At 41.3% G+C, this 11,215-nt stretch overlaps 1 long non-coding RNA gene across 1 annotated transcript in view; it reads right to left on the reverse strand.

Moving 5' to 3' along the window:
- Positions 1 to 10,836, reverse strand: part of LOC144060940 (uncharacterized) — a 71,008-nt gene extending 60,172 nt beyond the window's left edge. Inside the window, exons 1-2 of the long non-coding RNA XR_013296044.1 lie at positions 10,686 to 10,836; positions 588 to 650 (exon numbers count right to left, since the gene is read on the reverse strand). This is a non-coding gene — a long non-coding RNA (uncharacterized LOC144060940). The remainder of the gene's footprint in view (positions 1 to 587; positions 651 to 10,685) is intronic.
- Between the last annotated feature and the right edge of the window lie 379 nt (positions 10,837 to 11,215).

Genomic DNA, 11,215 nt, shown 5'->3' on the forward strand with positions numbered 1-11,215 from the left:
ACGTTTCGAAGTACATATACAAAACATAAACTTCAACGCACGCAGTGGAAGGCTTCGCATGGCCGGTGACAGCCGTCAGTCACTTTAAAGCCGCACAGCGGATTAGCGTGTACATTAACCGGCACCTAATTACCCTCACAGCTGATTTTCATACAATGAATATTTCATTACACTTGGCAATGAAGTCAGGCAGAAAAGCTCAGTTATTAAAAGCTTCTAAATCCAAGAGTAATTAAAAGTTGGAAAAATCAAGGAGGTGGAGTGGGGGTGGGAGGGGGGGGGGGGGTCAATAATAACAATGCTAATATTAGTATGAAGCAAGCAGAGGTGACAAAAGTACTCGCAATCTGTAATTAAGCAGAAGAGCGGATATAAATTGTATAAAATAAAGAGAAAAAAACAAGAAGTAGTGATTTGATTCCTTTTAAATACGGGGAAGTAAAACAGTAAAGACCGAAAACTACTTTTTAGTCAATTCTATACAATACCTGTTTTGATAACTTGGCACAAGGGAAAAAAATGCAGACAAAATGGTTTCCCTCTTATCAATTTACATAGTTGTCATAAGAAAAAATGATGTAACATACCTTTTGTTTTGTTTGGCTCAACACTATCCAAATGTGTTCCCATAGCTTTGCTAACGTTGTGAACTAAGGAAGAAAAAAAGGATAAATTAGCACTTATGTTTTTTTTTCATATTGTGGATAGAAAGCAAAGCATGGAGAGCCTCTGTCACAGAAATGCACAGCAGTAGTCAGTGAACGGATAATCAATAACAGGATCTCAACATTCTCCTTTTTTCATTTTGCTCTCTTTATGTTCATCTGCTTCTTCCTTGACAATCTTGCCATGTTTTTCTGGTTCAACAAAAAGCAATACAGTACTGTCAGTATATTGTATGTGGAGACTCAGACGTGCAGTCCTCAATCACTTATGTTCATTTTTATGTTTCACAATTTGTGAGCATTTTTCATCAATATCTCAACGACGGTTGACTTGACGTCTTTTTTTTTTTTTTTTAAGTCATACGCAGCGGTTGGGGGAAAAAAGTAATGGGAGTTTTGTATTTGCACTTTTTTTTTTTTTTTACTTTCCACCACTGATTTAAAGTAAGCGCTCAACCTAAATGCTAACACTAACGTTTAGTATTAGACACCATTGAGTGCTGTTTTTTCCCCTCCCTACAAAATCACATTAAAAAGACATTAAAAAGCCTTGTAGCCTGATTTGCAGCTGCGTGTTCACATGCTCTGTCCCGGACAGCTATTGATCGAGCCGGGAGGGGGCGGGGGAGAAATCAATAGCTTTTTTTACATGAACGCACAACAAGCAGTTTCAGGGGGCGAAACAATAGCGCCTAATTGCATACGGACGTGTTCGTGTAGTGGTGAGATGAACAAAGACGTTTGTTAAAAGAGGTTGTTAACTCAATGAGGGTTGAAAGGTTGAGCCGAATGCTGACTGTGTGTGTGTGCGTTGTATTTTTATTTTTTTTCATTTTCAAAATGTCATCATAGCAAGGGATGATGTAAAGCCACAGACGAGGTATAAACCATGCCGTTAAAATTGACCAATGGCTTACCGGGACAGACTGGCAGACGCCTCTACAAATGACCCCGCCCACTGCTTGACATCACATGGACGGATTGCATGCAGCTGAAGACAAATAAAATGGCCGCCTTGATTTCACCCAACGCAAATAAGAAAACGCCCCGTCAGTTGCTCATCAAAACAGCAGCACCTACCGGAGCATCCGTCTCACAGATGGATGAAAGTGTGGATGCTGTATGATTTGGATCACAAGCTGATCGTTCCTATGGATGGATTGATATCGATAAATAATACGGTACGGGGTGACATGATGTGGTATGCTTTGGATTTTCTTACGCAACCATTTCCCCAAGTGACAGTAAATGTTTGTGGGGGGTCTTTGGCATCATTTTCCTTGTATGACAAATGTCTAGAAAACCCTGACCCCTCTTTCCATCCTCCTCCTCGTCTTCTTGGCTAACAGGCACATTATTCACCACACACACACACACACACACACACACACACACACACACACACACACACACACAATCTTCATGTCGCCCTGTCAGCTCGGGGAGTTCAATGACATCATATGCCTGAATCACAGGACATGACCTTGTTCCTGTGAATCACACGCATACAACGCCATGACACACATCCATCGCTACCTGCTTTAAGTCAACTTAATATAAACATGGAAGCACACAACATTGTGGAGTGACCACATGTCAGTCGAGTGGAGCGTATATCATCGGTAAATGCAATGTCTCCACATAAAGTTGGATTGCTTTGGTAGGTGCTGCTTTTTTTTTTTTTGTTAGCAACAGAGCGCTAATTAGCCACTGTGCATGACTGTTTAGTGTCTATAGAGATAATGTATGTGCTGCTGTTTTGGTTTGCAGCAAAGTTGCAGTGGTACAATATTGTGTCACTTACAACACCACAATGCAGATTTGGCACTATTATAAGGAAACATGGCTGCCAACTGATTTCGCTCACTGCATTATTTAAAAAAAAAAATTTGTGCTTTCCATCCCACTCTGTCTTCATTAGCTCCGCCCTTTTTATCTTCTTTTTTTTTCTTCATCCACCCCGAGAGGGGCTAGAAAAAATGTCATCCTCCACCTGACTTAGTCCCGCCTGAGTACAGAACACAGCAGTGCAGCAAGCTCATGATCCAAAGCATACCACATCATCCATCCACTGATCCAGGACAGTTAAAAGTTTTGCCAATACAGTTTAGTATAGCTGTTGCATTGCTAATGGGACACATTGAAAAAGGAGCATTCATTAGCATGAACGGGGTCACATATCGATCTGTCTTTGATTATCGCGAGGCTCATTTTATTGACCGCTTCCAAGCACGATCAATGCGTCTTTTAAGGTGTTCAATAGAAGCAATACAATTGCCTATGGTCGTGCTTGCACACTGTTCATTTCTATGAACACAAATATGTAGTATGTTCCAGGTCGTTTTGCCTTTCGGGCCACTAGCTTAATGCTAAAGCTGCATAGCATTTATGTGTTGCAGTGCTTTAACCCTTTAAGTGACGACTTGAATATATCCATTTTTATTTTCACTTTAAGTCATTTATTTATTTTTGAATTTTGGGAGTTTTGGTCCTCCATAGTATGATGCAGTGTGACCAAAAAAAATTGGGATTTTTTTTTCCATTATTGCATTTTTTTTTAAATAAGAAAAACAGTATTATGGAGTCTTTTTTTTTTTTTTTTTTTTAATAATTTTTTTATAATTATAATTTTGTGTTTACTGCGGGAAGGCTGAAATGGATTAATGACATTTCCATTTTTTTCAATGAAAAAGGGAAAATCAAAATCTCAAACTAATATTAATAAGCACTAGTAAAATTTGACACGGAGGGATATTTTTGCTTGCTATGTTTTGGTTAAACTATTTGGTCATCAAATTTCAGGGTGAGATTTTCATTTATTTGTTTGCTTGTTTTAATTGCTATTAAACGTTAAAACGGCTCAAGTTCGACCTGAACAGTATTTGATTGAAACGAGTGCTTTTGTGGTGTTCAAAAATGCAAATCCGCAACTCCGCCGCTTATAGTACAGTGGAAAAAGTGTGCGTGTGCGCAGTGCAGCCTCAGCAGCCGGACAGCATCCCTGAGGGACGCCTCTGCAAAGCTGCACACTGTCAGCAGTCTCGGGGATGGGACCGGCTTCTTCTCTGCGCACGCACACACACACGTTGAATGCACACGCACGCACGCACGCATACGCAACCATCAATCATCGCAAGAGTGCTGAGTCACGGTCACAAGCTCTTTATTGTCACCAGGCTTGTCGTTGCACGGAATTTGTCGCTTTTGAAACAAAATGTACATTTTGTAGCATTTCCCGTATCTAATCTAGTCGATGAAGCTGCTGTGAACAGCAGGGACCTTTTTTTTTTTTTTTCACCTTAAATATGTCTCGTGGCAGACCTTTGATGGCACATACAGATATGATAAGAAAAATGGTGGCGGACAGATGGAGGTGTGAGGAAAACACAACATTTGACGGCCCCGTTGAGGTTTGTCTTTACGGGAAAATGGGGGGAGGGTTTGGCTGAGGTGAGAGGAAGGAAGAGGAAGGCACTTTTTTTTCTTTTCTATTCTTTTCGGCTGCTTCTCCTGGAAGCGTTCCCGATTGTTTTAGGGCAGTTGACGTACCACTGGTGGTACACGGGGGGGGGGGGGGGGGTCTCTCTCGTGGTACGCCCAAAGAATCACTGCACAAGTACAGTTTAGTTATGTTTAACTTGACCCCTTCAGATTTTTTTTCTGCTGGTCAACATAAGAACAACATGGGAAAAAAAATTGGGATAATATGGCTGCAATGTGTTGTAAACATACCAAGCTTATATGCAACATTTTTAACTTATTCACTGCCATAAATTCATTTAAAAAATATATATATTAAAAATTCGGCAGGCGATCAACATTTTTAATTGTAATTAATCGCATGACTTCACTAGTGAATCACTATTTTTACATCTGTTCTAAATGTACAATAAAAACAATTCTAGGTTTTCATACTCTTGTTAACAAAAGTGGGGAAAAAAATGTTAAACTCATAGCAATAGTTCAAATCCATTTTTGACGTCTATAGTCGTCAATGGCGGTGAATGAGTTAACATGAACATCATGCGAATCAACTTGCGATTGCGATTGGTCAGCTAGGATCCAATCATGAAACAAAAGTGTTGACGTCATCCAAATTATGCGTTTTTATTGGTTTGGACGCGCAAATATGTCATGTCCACGGCAATCATTTATGGGTCCGAAGGGGTTAAAGAGGAAGTCAACCTCAAACATTTCTTGACAATAATATGTGATATGTGACATCACTAGTCTAAACATGACATTCTGATTAATATTGCATTTGTAGAATATGAGTCATGAAGCAAAATCCAGCCGTTTTTTGGGATTTCACGGGGCAGCCATTTTGCCACTTGCTGTCGACTGAAGATGACATCACAGTTGCTCAGGTCTCAGGTAACAACCAATCACGACTCAGCTCTAGGAAACAGGTGAGCTGTGATTGGTCGTTGCCTGAGCCCTGAGCAACATTGATGTCATCTTCAGTCGACAGCAAGTGGCAAAATGGCCGCCCCCTGAGATGGACAAAAAATGACTGGATTTTGCTGCTTAACTCATATTCCACTAACACAATATTAACCAGAATATCATATTTAGACTAGTGGGGCTGCATTGAAAATATTATTGCGAAAAAAAAAATAGACTTTGAAAAAGGTTTGACTTTACTTTAAGTTGCATTCAATCATGATTTGTATTGTTTTTGTTTGTTTTTTTCTTATGGGAACTAAACCCAAGTTTGCTACCCAACTATGACTTTCTTCTCGGCAAAAGTACAATAAATTGTTTGATTCCGTGAATGCAGATCTTTGGTTCGAGTCCGAGTTCAAGTGCTGACAGATATTTTACCAATCACATTTTAAAAAAATATATTTTTAACATAAGGAATGTGTCGAACGCTGACAGGATCAGCAAACTATCGAACAATCGGGAATGCTTCCAAAAAGAATAGAAAAGAAAAAAAGTGTCTTCCCCTTCCTTTTCCTTTTTCTTTTTGACACGCAGTGCAGGGTCGGTTAAGCATTATTAGTGCAACAATGCAAAGTCACAGCTACCTCCCCCAAGCCCATAGGTGGGGGTGGAGGTTGGGGGACGTCCACAGGGAGCCGAAGGGAAGCTTCCGGCCTTATTTTGTGTGCATGTGCGGCGAGAAGCAATTAATTTGGAGTGTGCGGCGAGCCGGGGAGCGGCGAGGTGAGACTTAAACGGAGAACAGGCGGCTCCGTAGAGACGGCTTAATTGTTTGATTGATTTGCCGCGACTGGCCAGGCATATTTCCGAAGCCCCCTTAGCGCCGATCAATGCCCAAAACCTCCACGCTTTCAACAACCCACCCCCCCCAGCCTGCACGATTCAATTACTGGTGTACAGCCCCTGCGGCTTTCTTTTTTTCTTTTTATACTTATCATGCAATGCAGGGGGCGGAGCTTCATTGGATTGGTAACGGACACTACATAGTGTACGCAAACGGAGTCACGCGCCTAAACTGTCATTTAAACAAATTATGCGGAGGTGATGATGCATCAGCAGTACGGTGGTACGCCAGGAAGTCAAGGGGATGTTGTGTAGATGGGTGACGGAGTGCTGATGCGAAAAGAGACACGGGAGAGGCTGACTTGACCACATACACTAAAAAGTCATAAATAAATAAAATACAGCTTAAAATTTTGTGCTATAACCATGGAAAATAAGGGGAAGGGGAAGGGGAAGGGGAAGGGGAAGGGGAAGGGGAAGGGGAATCCCCCCCCCCCCCCCCCAACAACAAAAAAAATGTTGGGGTGGGGTGTATTCGGGGGTCAACCCTGAAAAATGACCCTATTCGTACCCATCTCCATATTTATGTGCTCTTTCTGTAACGCCCAACGGAGCCAAGGAGATGGAACCCCCCCACCCCCCACCCCCCATGCGTGGGCTGTCAGCTCTGACATGGTTGCCTGGTGGTGGTCCAGCAGGTCAGGGTCAAGGCTGAAGGGGGGGGGGGGGGGGGCCGTTACTGAAGATTGACAGCTTAAGCGAGGGCGGGACAAATGCAAGAAACAAGGGCCTGTCACTCAACGGCTGCAACGAACGCATGGACGTTGTTGACCGGATGTAAAGGAAGGAAAGCCACGCAATACATGACAGGACAATACTTTAACAAAAAGATAAGCAAGGTTTAAAAAATAATAATAATTTGGCTCGGTTGGGCCAAAACATGAAAACTATTTAAACAGCAAACTAATTGAGACTGAGTTGCCTGAAAGCAGAAGTCAAAAATGTTCTTTGCAATATATGTCCCCCCCCCCCCCCCAGTATAAACACGGCGTGCTGAATAATATTGCATTTGTGGAATATAAATTAAGACGCAAAAGCCGCTAATTTTTAGCAATCACAGGGGAAAGGGGGAGTCAAGGGGGCGGCCATTTTGACATTTGCTGTCTAAGTAACAAAAAGCTGAAAAGCTCATTTCATAAATAGCCCATTGACCGCGATGGTTAAACTAAGGCCAAAAAGTTACCATCTAATCAACCCCGCCCCCACCCAATTATGCTTCCAATTTATTACATTTGAGTCAGTGAACTTATCTGTATATTTATAATTAACCAGCTCGTGGGAACGAGTCTCAAAATGGTGTCCAATACATAAAAATGTTCGTGCTAACAACCACAACAGTCCCGATCCGATCATTTCAATGCGTTGAAAATAAAATGACCGAAATGAATGAAAACTTTCACAGGCAGCAAACACTCTCAGTTTTGTAGGTCACCATTTCCTGAAATCCAAACAAGTTGATCCAGCCCAGCTGAGGATACAAAACGACTCACTGAACCGCACTGAATCATCGGTAGCGCCAGTCGACTCCAAATGCTGATCAGTATGGAAACGCTCGTTACATAACAAAGAGTATCGACCCGCTGGATCAAAGGAAGGAATCTTAAGAGGGCTCGCAATCTCTCGGTAACCGTTCGACCTCAAGAGCTTCGCGTGTAAGTCGTGTCTCGTCGGTCCTACGTTTTGAGTGCACACTTTGAATTTTTTTTTTTCTTTGAGTTTTATGCAAATGAGCCATTGCTCAGCCTCATCGACGGATTGGCCAATTTCGATTACAGCTTTTGTTACCTAAATGAATTATTGAAGTGGGATCCGAGTAGGGGTGCGAATTGCCTAGTAGCTGGCGATTCGATTCGTATCGCGATTCATAGGTCACGATTCGATACCGATTAATCCCGATGCGAATCTATAAATTGATTATTGCGTTGTTGTTTTTTTACTCAAATTTAGAAAATACTAATCAATAAACCTGTACATGTACACTGTAAGATTTGTATGAAAAAAAAATTATTTATCTGAAAATTCAAGCTTATAACTGAGCCACTGCATTTAACAAACAGGTTGCGGTCTGTTTCATGTTTGAACAGCATTGAAATAAAATATTAAGGCTTAATGTTCCATTAATAGAACATCCTTCCATGCTTAATGTGTGAATTCTAACCCTAAGTAAGACATTTTGTTGAATATTCCCATAAAAAAAATTGATGTTTAAAAATCGATTCGGCCGTATATCAAATCGATTTGAGAATTGCGCGCTGTAATATCGCGATATATTGACAAATTGATTTTTTCTAACACCCCTAGATTCCAGAATGTTTTCACTCACAGAGGCAGCGCTTCATCATGCACAAAGCTTCTAAATTACACTTAATGTGCGGATCTGAATGCGCCGCACATGTACAAAAGATGTGAAATTTCCCTTCAAATTTTAACTTAAGTTAGGGTTAAAAGCTTTTTTTCGTGTCGTTCCATTTAGTTTCAGTTATTTTTGTTGTTTTTTTTAAATAATTTTTGCCCATTTCTAGCAAGACAGGCTGCTCTTCAAGATTTTGAAATCTATAAAGTAAGCCAGTTTGTTACAGAAAGTAGACACACACAAAAAAAATCACGTGCCTGAAGTGGCCATTCTAGGGTCATTTCCTGGTGTTTTCAGATTTGTCCTAAAGATTTGGAAAATTCAATCCCTTTAGCCAATTGGGATAAGTAACAAGAGATTTGGTGGGCATGTACATTATGAATAGACCCTCGAAAATAGTTTCAAGAACCGATGTCTGAAAGGAAAACAGAAAGAAAGTTGGCAATTTGGCTTTGAAGCGGCCATCTTAAAAACATTTCCAGGTGTCCTTCGAGGACGGATTTGTCCTTGAGATTTTGAAAATTCGGCCACTTAGCAACATGAAATCTGGTGGCCATGCTTATCATTACATCCTGCCTAAAAAGACACAGAAAGTCGTCCATTTTGCTTTGAAGCAGCCATTTTAGAATCTTTTTGGCCGTGTCCACGAGTCCTTCAAAGACGTACGTTGCTTTTTTGATTGAGCCCCTGTAGCCGCTTTCACTTGATGAACATGACGCGCTTGGTTTCTATCTGCTGCCAGGCAGACGGACAGTGACATCAGGGTGCGTCCTATCGCTAGTCGTCTCGCTGAGACCGCTCACTAACACTAGCTGGATTTCTCCTTACTTTTAAATGACAAGTCAAAGGATTTTTTTCCCCTCCCGTAACAAGCGGGAGAGAAAAAGCGCTGAATGCTTAAAACAAGTGGCGAGGCGAGGGCGCTTATCCCGTCAATGTCATTAACAAGCGAGTGTTGTTTAACCTACATAGCCTATCTGCCGCCATTTCCAGCGAGAAAGTCCCTCTTATCTGCTAATAGAGCTAGCTAATCCCTCAAACACGCATGTATCATATACACGGGGAGCTGCTGATGAATACTGATGAGGCCGCTTGAAACCGCACTGCACTGTTTTCCCGGAGCTTCAATTTACACATTTTATGCTGCCGCCGTATTTCAAAATGGATTCTATTGTTTGTTTGAATTTCGCTCAACATCCGACACACAACACGCCAAAGTACAACAGTTGTTTGGTTGTTAGAGGGTTTTGCTAGTGTGTTTAATTAAACATTTTAAATGTTAGAAATCATTCATTTTTCAGTAGCATATCTTTTTACTTTTAGTATTTTGATTTTGTTTTCCCCCAATGAGCGGGTATTATTGTGAAATTCCCGGAAATGATCATTTTGACTTCCTGTTCCTTCTGACTCGCGTTCCTGTCTGCCCCTAGTGGGCAGGATACGAAAATGTCAATTTTATTTTGCTGCTCCACAAATTCTGGCTTTTACAAACGTGCAACCAGGAACAGGAATCTGAGCGAATCTTTTCATATACTTGTATGTTGTCACGTTGCAAAGCAAGTCGGCCATTTTTGGGAGTTTCAACATTGCAGTTGGACGTGGGAATCGGAATCAGCATCGATCAAACAATGAAAAAATACAAATGAATGAAATTAATTGATTTGAATTGAAGTCCTCTTGTTCCTGATGACTTCCTGTTCAGGGCTCGCTGGTTGATAGTTTTAAGGTTGTTGTTTTTTTTTTAGAGTGGGTTTGGTAGATTAAATAAATGACAATTTCCAAGCGGTTTCTTTTGTATGGACGTACAATAATACTGAAAAAAAAGTCATACATTTATGGCTGCACCACCACATCGCCCCTGGCTCCTAATTTGCCATTTAAACGGCCTCGCAATTTATACCAAATATTTCATTTGTACATTCATATAATGCACAAATTCTCCCTCGCAACAGCTGACCACCTTCCTATCAAATTTCTGTTTTATGCATTGTGAAATTAGGTTTTGTTAAAAGAAGCACATTCATTTTATATGATACGGTGAGCCGGTCAAAAATAAAAAGGTGTGTTGTATTAATACCGTGCAAATGCAAGCAGGTCAGGGTAGACTGGAGAGGAACTGTGGGGCTATTCAGGACTGCATTCACACGCATAGAAATCCATCAGAAAGCACAGATCCGCAGTGTGCATACCCAGAAAATTAGATTAACTGAATTAGAGGGATTAGATTGACTGCAGCTGGATTGGACCGCGTGTCTCCAAGAAAGAAAGAGGACGATCGAACCAGAGAGAAAGGGAACGAGAGAACAAGGGAAGAGTGCAACATAACACACACACACACAAAAAAAAAAAAGTCTCAGTCTCAGCACATTTAGGCCTACCGGTTAAACTTTTACTGGCTGCTTTGCAACTGGTCCTTCAGCGGGTGGGAGCGGGTTCAGGCGGGTTCGTCCAACGGGAGGCGCCTGGCTGGTGCAGCAGCGCCACTCAGTGGTGGGAAGTGGAACACGTGGTCCGGATTGGAGCAGGGCTGGCTGCAACAGGAGGCGTCAGTCAACAAGAGGCAACAGTCAAGCTCGGAGGCTTATTATGAAGTCACAAGTCGGTTTGAAGGAGGCGATGTCACGACACGATTATGTTTAGTGGCATCTAGCGGTGGGGGTTGCGAATGACAGACTGTGAGACGCAAAGCCGCAAAACTCTTCAAAAGCTGCATATTAGGCTGAAATGGAAATGATTGTAAAGTTTGTATACAAGGTTAATTGAACTGGATTCCTGGGGGAACTTTTTTAAGATAAAGAAAAAATAACATGGCTTTAATTTTTTACAAAAATGTGTATGTTATGATTATTGAAGACATGCATATTTGGTTAACAGGTGACACAAATAGCTTTAATTCTTACTAAACATG

The sequence above is a fragment of the Vanacampus margaritifer genome, chromosome 1 (genome assembly GCF_051991255.1).
Source record: "Vanacampus margaritifer isolate UIUO_Vmar chromosome 1, RoL_Vmar_1.0, whole genome shotgun sequence".
NCBI lineage: Eukaryota > Metazoa > Chordata > Actinopteri > Syngnathiformes > Syngnathidae > Vanacampus > Vanacampus margaritifer.